At 46.6% G+C, this 18,899-nt stretch overlaps 1 long non-coding RNA gene across 2 annotated transcripts in view; it reads right to left on the reverse strand.

Moving 5' to 3' along the window:
• Positions 1-717: 717 nt before the first annotated feature.
• LOC137533796 (uncharacterized) overlaps positions 718-18,899 on the reverse strand; it is a 171,931-nt gene continuing 153,749 nt past the window's right edge. For both annotated transcript variants that reach the window (XR_011024217.1, XR_011024216.1), the window contains 2 exons: positions 2,256-2,418; positions 718-1,748 (listed from right to left, as the gene is read on the reverse strand). This is a non-coding gene — a long non-coding RNA (uncharacterized lncRNA). The remainder of the gene's footprint in view (positions 1,749-2,255; positions 2,419-18,899) is intronic.

An 18,899-nucleotide genomic window follows, 5' to 3' on the forward strand; every position in this document is an offset into this window, starting at 1 on the left:
ATAAAAAGGGTGGGGTCCTTACCAACATTGTGGGTTAGTTCAGGAGAGGTGACACTGTGGTTTTGAGAGAAGAGTTACTTGTTTTTGAAAATGTTTCCTGATGTGCTGTTATTGCTCTGTGTAGCAGCATATATGAGACGTAGGCCAAGGACACGGAGATACTGGGTGCATCCCATGCTACAACAGCGGCGCCAAAATGGTCAATTTAGGACCCTGTATAGAGATTTGAGGCAGCATCCAGACAAGTTTTTTGGCTACACCCGAATGTCTGTGTCCAGGTAAAAATAGTTTCCAGTTATCTTTATCATGGGGCTAAGTATTTTGGGGAGGAATGCTATTAGAAGCACTTTTTGCCCGTTAGTTAACTGTGTTTGACTGAAAGCAGAAATACAACACATTAATCAATAAGGTGTATACATGAGCTAACCAAATTACTGTTATACTTGTTCCTGATGTGTTATGCATTCAATGCATAAGGCCTCCAGCTCATTTTCTGAAACCAGTAACTACTATAGTATATATCCATAGTTTACGCATAAGATTTGGAGCATATTATGACCTTACATACTCCTGGAGCATACTTAATTAAGTACTGTATATGACTGTCAGGCAACAATCAGCATCTGGGACACAGTAATGAAGCAATGTTTGAACCAAATCTTTAGCTTTAATGTTTTGTTCTTCTGGCCAAATATGATATTGGACATGTGCTGCCCATACTTGGTTTTCATCCACAAAAGCAATATGCCACAAATGAAAAATGTTTATATAACAAACAGCAGTATATCAGAACATAAGCATGCTATTTTTTTGGCCAAACTGAAGGATGCCCTTCAACGCCAAGACACTAACTTTCGCCTATCGATCACACCAACTGAACGACTCCTCATAACATTGAGGTAATGTAAAAGAAGAACAAAATCAGAGCATAAGTCATGTTGTGATAGCAAATCACACATACTACCAGGGCCATGATTGTAAGCAGGTGTAGCTGAATCAGCAGTTGTTTGTGGCTGGCTGTGAGATGTTAAATCCGTGTACACTGAAGAGTCACTATGTATAGATGATGTATGAAACCTACTACCTTGATCAGGGTGCAGAGGTGGAGGCATAGAGTAATGAGGCTATTGACCATATGGCATGTTTGGCATATGCATTGGTGGGTAATGCGGTGGGTCATAACTACGTTGCGTATGGTAAGAGAGTTATGGGTATGCATTATATTGTTGACTGGAAGCAGGCAGGTGTGGTTGCTGCAAGTAGTTGTGCACATTGTCTTCTGCACGGCTCTCAGGTACTAAGAATCTCCCCAGTGTCTCAGAGATGGCATGTCTGGCTGCCCATTGTTTATCAGGTGGCACTTTTTGTAATAATGGCACCAAACTTAAAAGATACTGTGTGCATGGCTCTTTAAGTTGTTTCATTTCATCCTCTCGTTTCTCCATATGATCAACAGCCTTTTCTATTGAACTAATCAGCTTCTGGTCGTATTCAGCCCTGCTCATACCTCTTCCTATTCTCCTGCCTTGTGTAGATAGCCTCACACCTCTACTACACCTGAGAGTTGTGCGTGTCCGAATACTCGGTGGGCTGTGTGGTGTGTGATCTGGTGTAGTAAAGTCACTGTCTTCCACTGTAGCGGTGTCACCATCCTGTGGAGTGTTTTCTTCCCCTTCCAAATCACTGTTGGTGTGCGGGTCACCTCTAATTCGTCCTCCTCAGGATCAGGTGGTAGGCTATCTTCAGTTCTTTGGTAAGGAAAAAGCACAAAATTAGTTTTTGTAATAGTGGCCATGGATGTCAAAGCAAATATATTCTCACAATGCTATGCATCTTTCATTGCCAAACAATAGCAGTTGCCTGTTTATTTATGATATAATTTGTGTACATAGCTTTTAGGCACAGCCCCTGATCAAGCATAGCTGCACTGAGTAAACTTGCAATGTTTTAGGTAGATGTGTGTTACTTACAGATGTGTGATGCAGACACTACTGCAGCCAAACATATCAACAGGACTGTCAGGCAACTGGTATGTTGGGTAATGAACAGTCCATATTCCTGTCATGTAAGTTTCACTTTAAACAGGACCTATTCCATGGTTACATTAAGCTACGTCCGCCAATAGATTTGGTAGACTGATGGCAGATTATGCGTTAAACACTAATTAATAGCATTCTGGGGCTACTACTTCCTTCACTGTACTAGTGGCCAATTTGTACAACATTGCAATAGGTTAACATTTACGCCATACTTACTCAGCCGGTTCATGATGTTTTTGTAGGAATTCTAATATGCCACAATATTTGTATTTGGTTCGCTGTGAACTTCCCGACCCACTCTTGGATTCATGATATTGCTTTTCGATCTCCTTTTTGTAACTATCTCTGACCGACTTCCATCTTGTCCGCAGGAGGTCAACTAGGAATAAAAATAAACATACATGTTATTTCTTTTCTTTTGCAGATTTCTGGCAACAGGGCATTCATATGCAGCACTTCATTACCAATTCCTCATGGGAAGAAGTACAATCCGATACATAGTTTTGGACACCTGTAAATTGATCTGGAAAGTACTGCAACCTGAAATTATGCCAACTCCTGACAGACCTATATGGGAGGCTAACATGCAGCTTTTTTGGCAAAAACTTGATTTCCCTAACTGCCTTGGAGCGGTGGATGGGAAACATGTCAGAGTGGTTATGCCTGCATTCACTGGCAGTCTGCATTACAATTATAAGAAATTCTTCTCACTTGTGCTCATGGCTGTGGTGGATGCTAACTTGAAATTTATATATGTGGATGTTGGCACTTACGGTAGTTCTCATGATTCGTCAGTATTCCAGCACAGTCGATTTGGCTTGAAGCTTTGCACGGGCCAGATGACTTTACCACCACCTCGCCCCTGGCCTGACACCCTAGAACCACCCTGTGTGTTTGTGGCTGATGAGGCTTTTTCACTGTCTGAACATGTTATGAGACCGTATGCAAAAAGAGATATGACTCAGAAAAAACTTGTATTTAATAACCGCCTGACCAAAGCCAGACAAGTAGTAGAATGTGCTTTTGGAATTCTTGCAAACAAATGGCGCATTTATCACACTGCACTAAAAATGCAACCACAGTATGCTATAACAGTTGTGAAAGCAACATGTATTTTGCATAATTATGTGAGAACACTAGATAGCATGACCATGGACATGGAGGAGGAAGAGGGGGATATTACAAACAGTGCTCTTGTAAATTTACCACCAGCTACTTTACGTGGTCCGATTTCTGCCATTCAAAACAGAGACAAATTAGCAGATTATTTTGTGCCATAACTTTAAGAAATTAAAAACCTGCAGGGTGCTAGTTACTTACATTACCTGATGATCATTATTGTGCAAATAAACAATTGTTAAACCGTGTTGTATGTCTATATTATTCATTTAGAGTGACCAGATTTTTGTGGGTCCAACCTGGGACGGGGAGGGGTCGCGGGGGGGGGGGGGGGGCGCAGAGCGGCGTGGCGAAAAGCGGGGAGGACTGAGGAGCGCGCAGCGATGAAGACCGGGGGGGGGGGGGCTGTGGCGCGCCGCGGTGAGAAATGGGCGTGGCCATGACATTGTATGGGCGGAGTTAACATAATGATGTAACAGCGAGGCATAAGAAAGCAGTGTTTACACCATGATGTGGACAAACGAGACTTTGCATCATGGGTGTGCAGAAACTGTGTGATGCTAATAGTATACCGTAACCACAAAGCAGCAAACGTAGCCATCTATGACCATTAAATAATAAATGCAGTAACAGTTACCCCGGACACCAGAAAATAAAAGCAATGGACAACAATTCAGCACAAAATAAACGCAATGCGGGCAACATGTCAGTATAAAATAAATGCAATGCGGGCAAACATGTCAGTACAAAATAAACGCAACGCGGGCAAACATGTCAGTACAAACTAAATGCAATGCGGGCAAACATGTCAGTACAAACTAAACGCAATGCGGGCAAACATGTCAGTACAAACTAAACGCAATGCGGGCAAACATTTCAGCAGAAAATAAACGCAATGCAGGCAAACATTTCACCAGAAAATAAACGCATTGCGGGCAAACATTTCACCAGAAAATTAACGCAACACAGGCAAACATTTCACCAGAAAATTAACGCAATGCGGACAAACATTTCACCAGAAAATAAACGCAACGCGGGCAAACATTTCACCAGAAAATAAATGCAACGCGGGCAAACATTTCACCAGAAAATTAACGCAATGCGGGCAAACATTTCACCAGAAAATAAACACAATGCGGGCAAACATTTCACCAGAAAATAAACGCAATGCGGGCAAACAAGTCAGTACAAACTAAACGCAATGCGGGCAAACATGTCAGTACAAACTAAACGCAATGCGGGCAAACATTTCACCAGAAAATAAACGCAATGCGGGCAAACATTTCATCAGAAAATAAACGCAATGCGGGCAAACATTTCACCAGAAAATTAACGCAACACTGGCAAACATTTCACCAGAAAATTAACGCAACGCGGGCAAACATTTCACCAGAAAATAAACGCAACGCAGGCAAACATTTCACCAGAAAATAAACGCAACGCGGGCAAACATTTCACCGGAAAATAAACGCAACGCGGGCAAACATTTCACCAGAAAATTAACGCAATGCGGGCAAACATTTCACCAGAAAATTAACGCAATGCAGGCAAACATTTCACCAGAAAATAAACGCAATGCGGGCAAACATTTCACCAGAAAATAAACGCAATGCGGGCAAACATTTCACCAGAAAATTAACGCAACGCGGGCAAACATTTCACCAGAAAATTAACGCAACGCGGGCAAACATTTCACCAGAAAAAAAAAGCAACGCGGGCAAACATTTCACCGGAAAATAAACGCAACGCGGGCAAACATTACACCGGAAAATAAACGCAACGCGGGCAAACATTTCACCGGAAAAGAAACGCAATGCGGGAAAACATTTCACCGGAAAAGAAACGCAATGCGGGCAAACATTTCACCTGGAAAAGAAAGCATTTACTCACCTGGCAGAAGTCTCCGGCCTCTGGCGCGCTGCTCCCGGGACCACCTTCCTCCTGCTCGTCTCCCGCGCTGAAAGGGCTACGGCAAGATGGCGCCCCGAAGCCCTGTACTGGAGACACAGTCCCCAGTACAGGGCTTCGGCAGCCATCTTGCCGTAGCCCTGCTCGACAGAATCCTTAGCCAATGGAGGCAGAAGACAGGGAGGGAGCAGTAGCATCAGGGCGGGGGGCGGGTCCAGACAGCGCTGGGAGTCCTTAGCCAATGCAGGCAGAAGACGGAGGGAGGGGAGCAGTAGCAGCAGGGCGGCGGGGGGCGGGACATTGACGTCACATACTCCCGCAGCCGGGACGTCCTGCATCTAAATGTGGGACGTTTCCCGGGACCCGAACCAGCCTGGGACAGGGGACCCCGAATCCGGGACCTGTCCCAGGCAATCCGGGACGTATGGTCAGTCTAATTCATTACACTCTAAAGTGTCAAATTGCACCCTATCTCATAATACATGTGAGTACATACACACACATGTACCTGCTGTTTAAAATTAGAGATGGCTATAGAGAGAACAGCTTTGCCAGAGACCTGTGATAATGAAAGTTCTAATTGGAGAATTAGTCATTTAGAGGAGGGGTGATGATATCTTGTCGGCAAAGTGCAGAAACTAAAACACATACTGTACAAATATACTTACTCTTAGAACCCTTGCCCTTTTGGCTCAAAGTATTCAATTTTTCACCTAGAAAATCTTTGACAATGTTGTTCCAGATTTCATGACCCCTTTGGTGGTCTTTATATCCAGGCAATGACTTATCATACAGTTCTGTTTTTTTTTTATCTTAATGATTAAGTTTTCTGTGGTAAACCACCTTGCTGCCATCTTCCTCATGCGCAGTCTACTATCCCTCATGCAAATCTGCCACACAGGAAGTACACTTTGACCTGGAAGTGCGCATTCTTCTAAAAACCGCATCCGCATCAAAATCCGCTAGATCAAGTGGTTTTACAGGCGTTTTGCGGTTTTCCTATACTTAACATTGGAGGCAGAAACGCATCCGAAATCCAAAAAATGCCTCACCCCGGGAGGTTTCGTTTCTGCAAAACGCCTCCCGCTCTGGTGTGCACCACCCCATTGAGATACATTGACCAAGCGGATCCGCAGCCGCAAGCGGATCTGAAAACGCCCAAAAAGCCGCTCGGTGTGCACCAGCCCTTATTTTGGTGCTATTTGATTGCTGCTGCGAGTTTTGCTTTTTGTTATATTCATCAAAAAAGACATGAATTTTGTCAAAAAAATTATTTTTTTTAACTTTCTGTGATAAAATTTGTCAAATAAAGTAAAATTTCTGTATACATTTTTGTCCAAATGTATTGTGCTACATGTCTTTGATAAAAAAAAAAAAAAAAAAAAACATACAGTGTATATTTATTGGTTTGGGTAAAAGTTATAGTGTTTACAAACTATAGTGCAAAAAGTGAAATTTTCCATTTTGAAGCATCTCTGACTTTTCTGACCCCTGTCATGTTTCATGAGGTGCTAAAATTCCAGGATAGTATAAATACCCCCCAAATGACCCCATTTTGGAAAGAAGACATCCCAAAGTATTCACTGAGAGGCATGGTGAGTTCATAGAAGATTTTTTTTTTTTTGTCACAAGTTAGCGGAAAATGACACTTTGAGACAAAAAAAAAAAAGTTTCCATTTCTGCTAACTTGTGACAAAAAAAAAAAAATGAAATCTGCCATGGACTCACCATGCCCCTCTCTGAATACATTGAAGTGTCTACTTTCCAAAATGGGGTCATTTGTGGGGTGTGTTTACTGTCCTGGCATTTTGGGGGTGCTAAATTGTAAGCACCCCTGTAAAGCCTAAAGGTGCTCATTGGACTTTGGGCCCCTTAGCGCAGTTAGGCTGCAAAAAAGTGCCACACATGTGGTATTGCCGTACTCAGGAGAAATAGTATAATGTGTTTTGAGGTGTATTTTTACACATACCCATGCTGGGTGGGAGAAATATCTCTGTAAATGACAATCTTTTGATTTTTTTTTAACACACAATTGCTCATTTACAGAGAGATTTCTCCCACCCAGCATGGGTATGTATAAAAATACACCCCAAAACACATTATACTACTTCTCCTGAGTACAGCGATACCACATGTGTGGCACTTTTTTGCACCCTAACTGCCCTAAAGGGCCCAAAGTCCAATGAGTACCTTTAGGATTTCACAGGTGAGACATTTGGTTTCAAGACTACGCCTCACGGTTTATGGCCCCTAAAATGCCAGGGCAGTTTAGGAACCCCACAAGTGACCGCATTTTAGAAAGACAACACCACACGGTTTTCCGTTAGGAGTATGGTGAGTTCATTGAAGATTTTTTTTTTTTGTCACAAGTTAGTGGAAATTGACATTTTGTGAAAAAAAAAACAATAAAATCAATTTCCGCTAACTTGTGACAAAAAATAAAATCTTCTATGAACTCACCATACCCCTAACGGAATACCTTGGGGTGTCTTCCTTCTAAAATGGGGTCACTTGTGGGGTTCCTATACTGCCCTGGCATTTTAGGGGCCCTAAACCGTGAGGAGTAGTCTTGAAACCAAATTTCTCAAAATGACCTGTGAAATCCTAAAGGTACTCATTGGACTTTGGGCCCCTTAGCGCAGTTAGGGTGCAAAAAAGTGCCGCACATGTGGTACCGCCGAACTCAGGAGAAGTAGTATAATGTGTTTTGGGGTGTATTTTTACATATACCCATGCTAGGTGGGAGAAATATCTCTGTAAATGACATTTTTTTTTTACACACAATTGTCTATTTGCAGAGATATTTCTCCCACCTAGCATGGGTATGTGTAAAAATACACCGCAAAACACATTATACTACTTCTCCTGAGTACGGCGATACCACATGTGTGGCACTTTTTTGCACCCTAACTGCCCTAAAGGGCCCAAAGTCCAATGAGTACCTTTAGGATTTCACAGGTCGTTTTGAGACATTTGGTTTCAAGACTACGCCTCACGGTTTATGGCCCCTAAAATGCCAGGGCAGTATAGGAACCCCACAAGTGACCCCATTTTAGAAAGAAGACACCCCAAGGTATTCCTTTAGCAGTATGGTGAGTTTATAGAAAATTTTATTTTTTGTCACAAGTTAGCGGAAATTGATTTTTTTTCACAAAGTGTCATTTTCCACTAACTTGTGACAAAAAACTAAAAACTTCAATGAACTCATTAGGTGTATGGTGAGTTCATAGAAGATTTTATTTTTTGTCACAAGTTAGTGGAAAATGACACTTTGTGAAAAAAACAATAAAAATCAATTTCCACTAACTTTTGACAAAAAATAAAATCTTCTATGAACTCGTCATACACCTAACGGAATACCTTGGGGTGTCTTTTTTTTCTAAAATGGGGTCACTTATGGGGTTCCTATACTGCCCTGGCATTTTAGGGGCCCAAAACCGTGAGGAGTGGTCTGGAAACCAAATGCCTCAAAACGACTGTTCAGGGGTATAAGCATCTGCAAATTTTGATGACAGGTGGTCTATGAGGGGGCGAATTTAGTGGAACCGGTCATAAGCAGGGTGGCCTCTTAGATGACAGGTTGTATTGGGCCTGATCTGATGGATAGGAGTGCTAGGGGGGTGACAGGAGGTGATTGATGGGTGTCTTAGGGGGTGATTAGAGGGGAAAATAGATGCAATCAATGCACTGGGGAGGTGATAGGAAGGGGGTCTGAGGGGGATCTGAGGGTTTGGCCGAGTGATCAGGAGCCCACACGGGGCAAATTAGGGCCTGATCTGATGAGTAGGTGTGCTAGGGGGTGACAGGTGGTGACAGGTGATTGATGGGTGTCTCAAGGTGTGATTAGAGGGGGGAATAGATGCAAGCAATGCACTGGCGAGGTGATCAGGACTGGGGTCTGAGGGCATTCTGAGGGTGTGGGCGGGTGATTGGGTGCCCTAGGGGCAGATAGGGGTCTGATCTGATGGGTAGCAGTGACAGGTGGTGACAGGGGGTGATTGATGGGTGATTGACAGGTGATCAGTGGGTTATTACAGGGAAGAACAGATGTAAATAATGCACTGGCAAATTGATAAGGGGGGGGGGGGGTCTGAGGGCAATCTGAGTGTGTGGGCGGTTGATTGGGTGCCCGCAAGGGGCAGATTAGGGTCTAATCTGATGGGTAACAGTGACAGGTGGTGATAGGGGGTGATTGATGGGTGATTGATGGGTAATTAGTGGGTTTTTAGAGGAAAGAACAGATGTAAACAATGCACTTGGGAGGTGATCTGACGTCGGATCTGCGGGCGATCTGATGGTGTGGGTGAGTGATCAGATTGCCCGCAAGGGGCAGGTTAGGGGCTGATTGATGGGTGGCAGTGACAGGGGGTAACAGGGAGTGATTGAGAGGTGATTGACAGGTGATCAGTGGGTAATTACAGGGAAGAACAGATGTAAATAATGCACTGGCAAATTGATAAGGGGGGTCTGAGGGCAATCTGAGCGTGTGGGTGGTTGATTGGGTGCCCGCAATGGGCAGATTAGGGTCTAATCTGATGGGTAACAGTAACAGGTGGTGATAGGGGGTGATTGATGGGTGATTGATGGGTAATTAATGGGTGTTTAAAGGAGAGAACAGATGTAAACAATGCACTTGGGAGGTGATCTGACGGCGGGTTTGCGGGCGTTCTGAGGGTGTGGGCGGGTGATTGGGGGCGCTAGGGGCAGATAGGGGTCTGATCTGATGGGTAGCAGTGACAGGTGGTGACAGGGAGTGATTGATGGGTGATTGATGGGTAATTAGTGGGTGTTTAGAGGAGAGAACAGATGTAAACAATGCACTTGGGAGGTGATCTGACGTCGGATCTGCGGGCGATCTGATAGTGTGGGTGGGTGATCAGATTGCCCGCAAGGGGCAGGTTAGGGACTGATTGATGGGTGGCAGTGACAGGGGGTGACAGGGGGTGATTGATGGGTGATTGACAGGTGATCAGTGGGTTATTACAGGGAAGAACAGATGTAAATAATGCACTGGCGAATTGATAAGGGGGGGTCTGGGGGCAATCTGAGCGTGTGGGCGGTTGATTGGGTGCCCGAAAGGGGCAGAATAGGGTCTAAGCTGATGGGTAACAGTGACAGGTGGTGATAGGGGGTGATTGATGGGTGATTGATGGGTAATTAGTGGGTGTTTAGAGGAGAGAACAGATGTAAACAATGCACTTGAGAGGTGATCTGACGGCAGGTTTGCAGGCGATCTGATGGTGTGGGTGGGTGATCAGATTGCCTGCAAGGGGCAGGTTAGAGGCTAATTGATGGGTGGCAGTGACAGGGGGTGATTGACGGGTGATTGATGGGTGATTGACAGGTGATTGACAGGTGATCAGGGGGGATAGATGCATACAGTACACAGGGGGGGGGGTCTGGGGAGAATCTGAGGTGTTGGGGGGTGATCAGGAGTCCCCAGGGGGCAGTTTAGGGAATTAAAAAAAATAGCGTTGACAGATAGTGACAGGGAGTGATTGATGGGTGATTAGGGGAGTGATTGGGTGCAAACAGTGGTCTGGGGGGTGGGCAGGGGGGTTCTGAGGGGTGCTGTGGACAATCAAAGGGAAGGGGGGGAGATCAGTGTGCTTGGGTGCAGACTAGGGTGGCTGCAGCCTGCCCTGGTGGTCCCTCGAACACTGGGACGACCAGGGCAGGAGGCAGCCTGTATAATACACTTTGTATACATTACAAAGTGTATTATACACTTTGTATGCGCGATCGTGGAGTTAACAACCTGCCGGCGCTTCCGAACGGCCGACAGGTTGTCGTTGCGGGTGGGCGGAGCCAGTTGCCAGGGGGAGCACGGGTCACCAGTGACGCGATCGCTCCCCCGGCATGCCGAAAGGACGCAACGCCCTTGGGCGTATTGCTGTCCTTTCGGCGTCCACTTTGCCGCCACCCATCGGCTGTGGGCGGTCGGCAAGTGGTTAATTAATGTATAATACATTGGTCATTAATACTGTAATATTTATTTTACAGCAATTTACCAGAGGCCGCTAATAGCTATGACCTCTCCACCCCTGCATCAAAGAAAGTGGTGGTCGGGAGGGTGCAGGGGATCCTGCGGACCGAGTTTCGGAGGGTCCTAACCATCAAGCAGGTCCAGGTCATTTGGAGTGACCTGAAACAGAGGGACCAGGACCTGCTGAAGCGGGTGGTGGCGGAAATGGGATGTAAGTCAGCAAACTATTAGTTTATGTATGTCTATCTTGGGTTTTATATGCTGTATGTATTTATTCTAAAAAATTTCCATGGGCTGAATACTATAGAGTTGTGCAGTATGTACAGTTAAAGTATATATATCCATAAGCTATTCACAGTGCAGCACTTTTCCCACATTTTGCTTTGTTAGGGGCTTATTCCAAAAAGGGTTAAAGAAAATATTTTTTATGCTCCTGTGTGGGCATAGTGATGATATTTGTGCAGTATTTGCTAATTGTTAGTTTTTGATAACCACTGATGATCGATCACCAGGCTTTTTTTTAGAAAGATTTAATAGGTGCTATTATCAATCAGGACCCTAGATCTTCTCCAGGCCCTATGCAACTGCCTAGGTTTGCCTTGTGGATGATTCGGCTCTGGTGCACAGCCATTTTAAGATCTCGCCAGTTATTAAATTTTATTGATGCTTATGCTCTTGCTGGGCCACTCAAGGGCATACACAGAGTTGTCTCAAAGCCACTCATTTGATATCTTTGCTGTGTGATTTAGACACACTGGTGGCTTCCCACAGCCCCATGGGCACGGATCGCTCCCACGCCACTGTCCTCAGTCTTCTCCATCTTCTGCACCGGGTCCCATTACTTCGGACAGTCGCAGTAAATCTGTGCAAGTCAACTGCGCCCACTACGTATCTTCCCAGAGATACGCCAAGAGTGCACTTGTCCTACGTCAGACTTTCCGTGACGGGCCCAAGTAACTGGACCAGGTGCAGAAGACTGAGGATGGTGTCTCGTGGAAGTGATCTGTCCCCATGGGGCTGGAGGAAGCCCCATGTGTGTGTAAATCTTTTAGTTTATTTAATCTCTGGTTTCCCTTTAAAGTGAATTTTTACTGTGACGCCATTAAAAAATATTCACTTAACTGGAGCTTCTACCGACCTCTTGAAGATGTAATGGTGCCAGCCCAGTACTTGACAATCCTTTAGTCCCCTGCCACGTCTGAGTGGTGTTTTCGAGCCACTGCGCGTCCTCGCACCCGTCACTGTCCTGCGCAGGCACAGGTCGTTTTCAGGAGGCTGGTAAAAGCCCCAGGTAAGTTAATTATTTTAAGGTTCACTTTAAATAAGGGTTTTTGAAACATTATTTTCAAATACAAATCAAAATAATTGTAGTTTGAGTAAAAACTTAATACTTTTTTACCCATTTTATATGACATATTTAGTTCAGATTACATTATTTATTTTTCTTTATTACAGCTGGAAATGCTCCACCTCAACCCCGGGACCAACAGCCATGCCACGCTGCCAGACCCAACTTCCGGTCATCCTCTCCGGGGCCTTCCCACCACAGCCAACGGGTAGCCAGGAGGCGCACCGGAAGCCTGCAATATGGTAAAAATCTTGCACTGTATAATTAATATCTCATATTAAGTTAACTCAAGTCATGGTCCATTTCCATTACATACGCTACGATGCGGCACACCGCGGGTGTCCTGAAACCATTGCACGGCAATGGAATAGTTTCAATTGTATGCAGGTTATGCGGAGCGGTGTAGAATGATCCAAGAGTCTGCAGCATGCTGCAGATTCTTGCAGGGCCGCATCCGCGTCCTATCTCCTCCATTTACTTATGCATCGGGAGATGCGGAAGTGATGTGAAGGCCAGCAGAAGTGAGGCAATGCGGCAAAGTTGGCTATCTTCGCATCACTTCTATAGCGGAACAGGGCCAAAAATGTTATTGTATAAGCTTTACATATTACAGGTTTTTTTTTTTTTTTTTTTTTTTTTACATGTAAAATGTATAATCATTGTATCAATCAGGTTAACCTATTTTCCCCATTCTTTCCACAGTTTCTCTATCTTCTCACTTACAAGTGAGAAGAGAAGTTAGGAGGCTGAGGCAAAGGCTGAGGAGGCAGAAACGGGGAGTGCCAGTGCGGGACTTCCAGATCCTGCAACAGCAGGTTTTGGAGTTGAGGGAGAGATCTGCGCGGCAGGAGGAAGAAATCGCCCAACTTAAGGGCACCGGCGGCAGATGGGATGCCTAACATTTTTTTTGTAAATAGTTATCTTTTATTGGTGTTGTGGCATAATAAATGCTTTGCTGTATACCTCTGTTGTACCGAGTGTTTATTTCTGTCAACGTTGCTCTTCTATCAGCTTGAATAAGTTGGCCCATTCTCCTCTGACCTCTAGCATCAACAAGGCATTTTCGCGCCCACAGGACTGCCGCATACTGGATGTTTTTCCCTTTTCACACCATTCTTTGTAAACCCTAGAAATGATTGTGCGTAAAAATCCCAGTAACTGAGCAGATTGTGAAATACTCAGACCGGCCCATCTGGCACCCGCAGACATCATTTTTCAGGTTACAGCTCTACTTTCTGTAAGAGCCATGGTTTCAATAGCATTGAGAGCGGGCATACCGGGATGGAGAGGGATTAAGAGAGGGAGTGTAAGTGTATACTCTTCATATACACTTGGGTATACTTAAAAGCATACCCATTGCCCCTGCTCAGTGTCCCTTTCAGGTTTTTTTGCTTTTTTTTTTTTTTTTGGGGGGGGGGGGTGGGGGGGAGGTAGTTTGGACTGGTTTTCAGGCTTTAAAATACTTACCGAGCCTCCAGTGATGTTTTGTAGCCTTCCTGAAGCTCCTAGCATGCTCCCAGTGGCTTTCTGACGTCCTCTCTGCAAGGCAGGTCAGGCGTATCACTTGACTCTAGGCAGGTCAGGTAACACGCCGGTTTCCATGCAAGGAGGATGGCAGAAAGCCGCTAGGAGTTTCAGGAGGGCTGCAAGAAGGTTGCTGGAGGTTTAGTGAGTATTTTGGAGCAGGTTTGTGCTCTATCTGCTGGTGATTCAAGCCAGTGGCGTAGCTAAGGAGCTGTGGGCCCTGATGCACGTTTTACAATGGGGCCCCCCAAGCACTCTATACATAACAATTGATATGGGGCAGCAAACCCTGCCAATGGCAACTACAGTGTCAGAGGTGCAAGAAGGGGATGGGGAACAGTTTGTTAATGATTAGTACTATTCAAAGTATCTATAGAAGTGATTATTATGAGCACAGGATCAATAAAGAGTTAAAACTGTAGTTGAGGGAGGGCCCCTCGGGGCCCCTCTGGCCCAAGGGCCCCGATGCGGTCGCTACCTCTGCAACCCCTATTGCTACGCCCCTGGTTCAAGCAACAGACAAGCACATGAATACGGCATCAGGTGATCCCTGCTGGTGGTGGATATTGGGGACTTAACATATATATATCAGTATATATAAATATATATATACATCTACATCTGATAATATATCTGTATGCATGTATATCTGATATACATATAAATACAGGTAGCCAGACCTCTCCCTCCAGTTAAATATAGGTAGCCAGACCTAATCCCCCCCCCCCCCAGTAGTTCATAGGTAGCCAGACCTTTCCTTCTTCCCCCCAGTAATTCATGGGTAGCCCGACGTCTCACCCCTCCCCCCCCAGTAACTCATTGGTAGCCAGACCTCTCCCCCCTCCCCCCAGTAATTCATAGGTAGGCAGACCTGTCCCCCCCCCTTTAAATATAACAGTTATTTTTGTATTGAATCAAATGAATCGGTTCAGGGCCGATTCATTTGATTCAATACAAAAATAACCGGCTCATTGATGAGCCGGTTACTATACCTTAGAATGCGTCCTGTGCAGGCAGGCACGTGCAGAGGGGGGTGCTCTGGGTGCCCAGGGCCCCTCTGGTTGCGCAAAATAAGCCCCACCACCGATTGCGATAAGCCCCGCCCACCTACAGGAAGCTTCACCCCGCCTGGAACACTTTCAAGTTAAGAGCCCCAGACAGGAATCCTAGTGTGGCATACTGACCTTACCCTCCACCTAAGACCCATATTGACCTCTACCTCCCCTTCCCCAGCACCCACAGTAAACTTTCCCTCCACCTAGCACCCACAGTGACCTCTCCCTTCCCCAGCACCCACAGTGACCTCTCCCTCCATCTAGCACCCACAGTGTCCTCTCCCTCCACCTAGCACCCACAGTGACCTCTCCCTCCACCTAGCACCCACAGTGACCTCTCCCTCCACCAGCACCCACAGTGACCTCTCCCTCCCCCGGCACCCACAATGACCTCTCCCTCCACCTAGCAGCCACAGTGACTTCTCCCTCCCCCAGCACCCACAGTGACCTCTGTCTTCACCTAGCACCCACAATCACCTCTCCCTCCCCAGCTCTAGTAGTGATCCTGCCTACCCCAGCACCCACACTGATCAATCCCTCCCCCAGCACCCACAGTGATCTTTCCCTCCCCCAGAGGCTACCCTCCTGTCCCCTGCAGCACTCACAAGGACCTTCCATCCCAAAAGCAGCACCTACAGTGAGAGCGCCCACAGTGACCTCTCCCAACACACAGCATCCACGACTACTCCCTCCTCCAGTAACTACAATGACCTCTCCCAGCACCCACAGTGACCTCCCCTTTCTCCAGCACCCATACTGACCTCTTCCTTCCACAGAACCCACAGTGACCTACCCTTCCCTCGCCACCCACACTGACCTCTACCTCCTCCAGCAACCTCACTGACCTCTACCTCCCCTAGCAGCAACTATGCCATTCATAGCAGCACCCAAAGTGACCTTCCCTTCCTCCAGCACCCACAATGACCTCTACCTCCCCCAACACCCACAGTGACCCCCCCCCAAAGAACCCATAGTGACCTCCCTTTCATCCAGCACTCATACTGACCTCTACCTTCCACGGCACCCACAGTTACTTCCCCCACCCCGAACCCACATTGACCTGCCCTTCCTCCAGTACCCACACTGACCTCTACCTCCTCTAGTAGCAACTATGCCATTCATAGCACTAACCACAGTGACCTCCCACTCCCTACACCCACTGCAATCCCACCAATATTCAGCACCCTCATTACACTCAACCAGTAACCCCCACTATAGCAAGCACCCTGTACTTGCAAGAAGCACCCTGCACCCAATACTCACATCCAGCCTCCATATGGCGCTTAGTACTTGCATCAAAAAGCCACATGACACCCAATAACTGCACCCTTTCACCCCATAGCTGGCACCCAGTACTCACACCCACATGGCACAGTACTTGCAACCAGCCTCCACATGGCACCCACTATCTGCACTCACATAAACCAGTACTAGCACCCAAAGTACCTGCACTCAGAATCCACATGACACACAATGCCCACCCATAGCTAGCACCCAGTGCAGGCATGGCACTAAGTATTCACACCAATGTGAAATCCAGTACCTGCACCCAACACCTACATGTTTCATCTGCAGTAGTTCCAGTTGCACTAAGCCTCCACTCCAAACAAAACGCAATCCCATATGACATCCAGTACTTGCACCCAGAACTCACAAGGGACTGAGTACCTGCAATCAACACCTACATAATGCTTAATACCCACCTGTACAGCCAGAATCCACATGAAATCCTGTGCCAGCACCCAGAACCCACATGGCACCCAGCTTCTGCATTTAGCACTTACATGACAACAAATACCCACTAGCCAGCACCCAATAACCACATGTTACCATGTACTCACTCCCAGTACTCACTTGGCAGTCAGTATTTGCACCTAAGACCCACATGACACCCTACAACCCCCATAATCAACACCCACATGGCACAGTACTCACACAGCACCAAGTTCCAAAGCCATTATATGCACCTAGTAGTAGTACCTGTCCATGGCCAGCACACAAATAGTACCCAGTACCCACCCTTCGTCTGAACCCATATGAGACTCAGTACTCTCCCATGGCACACATCCAGACCACACGTGACACTCCCTACTCACTCATGTCCAACACTCACATGGCTCCCTGTACCAATTAGCACTCACATGGCACCCACTATTGTTTATCACCATTCAGCACCCAATACAGCATAGCACCCACTGCAAATAAACACCCAATACAAACTGGACCTTGGTACCCACAGCAGCTTGACACAGACTGTACTTTGGCATCTCAGCACCCACTGCAACTTAGCACAAAGTGCATCTGGGCATCCACTGCACCTTGGCACTTTTGCATCTACTAATGCTTAGCAACCACTGCATATTCACAACCACTGCTTACTTTCCTGAAAATAAGCTTGGGTGCTGATCTAGAGGGACAGAGGTCCCAGTAATGAAAGGTGAGTCTGTGCTTCCACCGTGGACTCCACTGTGCCCACTCTAACAGTGGGCACCTATGACTGCTGGTTTGAGGGTGGTGGCGCCAAAGGAGTTGGTTGGAAGAAGACACAAAGTCTGTCTGATACTTCTATAAAGGTGTGTGTGAGGGGGGGAGGGGTTAAGACTGTCTAATGCTTTCTGGAGAGGGGGTATTATATACACAATTTAGCACAATTGATCGATTAGGGCCCCTTTTTAAAATTTGAGCACCCCCCCTTGATGATCCTCTGCACGGCCCTGTGTGCAGGACATATAGCGCCGGCTCCCGCTGTCTCCCCAGCTGCCTGCACCTGTCACCCCTCACCTAGGCTGGCACCCGGTGCACCCATGGGTGCACCAGGTGACAGGCTAGGTGAGGGTGACAGGTGAGGATGCGGGGAGGACAGCGGGAGCCGGCACTATGCGTTGGAAGGATGCATTCTAAGGTATAGTATAGTTAATTGCCGTGAGAGATCTTCAATCAACTTAATTGAAAAACGCAAGATTGGAGGATACTGTATACGTTGGATCGTTTACCGTTTACCGAGGATATGGGCGTGGGAACATTTTTTTAAAGGTACATGTAAGTATTTCTTGTTAATGTAGAATAATAAAATACTTTTCTTGTGGTTGTGTTTTTGTTTTATTTAACCCTTTGTGGAAATAAGTAAGGGGTACTTTGTACCCCAATACTCATTTCTCCTGGGAGGGGGGTGGGCATCTGGGGTCCCCTTCTTAAAGGGGACTTCCAGATGCCACCATGAACCCCCCCCCCCCCCCAGTGAGTCGTCGACCCAACCTCCTCCTGGGGAACCGGAGGTAGGGAAGAGCCCCTTGTCCATGGATTGGACAAGGGCTCTGGGGTGGGGGGGAGGGGGAGGCTTGGCCGCCCATCCCTTCCAGAGCCCCCCCATACCATGGACCATGCGGGCTGGTATAGCTCAGAGTGCGAAGCCCCAGTCAGTCGGGGCTCTGCATTCTGGCTATCCCAGCCTGCATGGGGGACAAGGGGTTACAGAGGCTCGGGAAGGGGGACCCCACGTCATTTTTTTTCCCCACACTCCGCACATAAAAATAATAAAAAATATAATTTTTTTTTTAAAGGACTTCCGAGGCCACAAGTATGAAAAAAGTTAAATACTATTTCATAATCCAGATCCATGGAGGACGCCATCTGCGCCCTCCCGTTCATTCCGCCATGGCACCCGCAGTAATACCGGCCCCGGTCGGTTCCCGACCCCTCCAAATGGGTCAGGTTATCATTCCTCCCTCAATATGGCCACCACAGATTGCCACGGCTGCGCAGTCTGCATAGACGCGATTGCGGCTGCGCAGCTCTAGGGCATCCTCCCGCCGCATCATCAATATGCGTGCATACAAAGGATGCATCGGGAGGAGGCCCTAGAGCTGCACAGCCTCAATCACGTCTATGCGGAATGCGCAGTCGCATATCTGGCAGCCATA

This window comes from Hyperolius riggenbachi, chromosome 10, assembly GCF_040937935.1.
Source record: "Hyperolius riggenbachi isolate aHypRig1 chromosome 10, aHypRig1.pri, whole genome shotgun sequence".
Lineage (NCBI taxonomy): Eukaryota > Metazoa > Chordata > Amphibia > Anura > Hyperoliidae > Hyperolius > Hyperolius riggenbachi.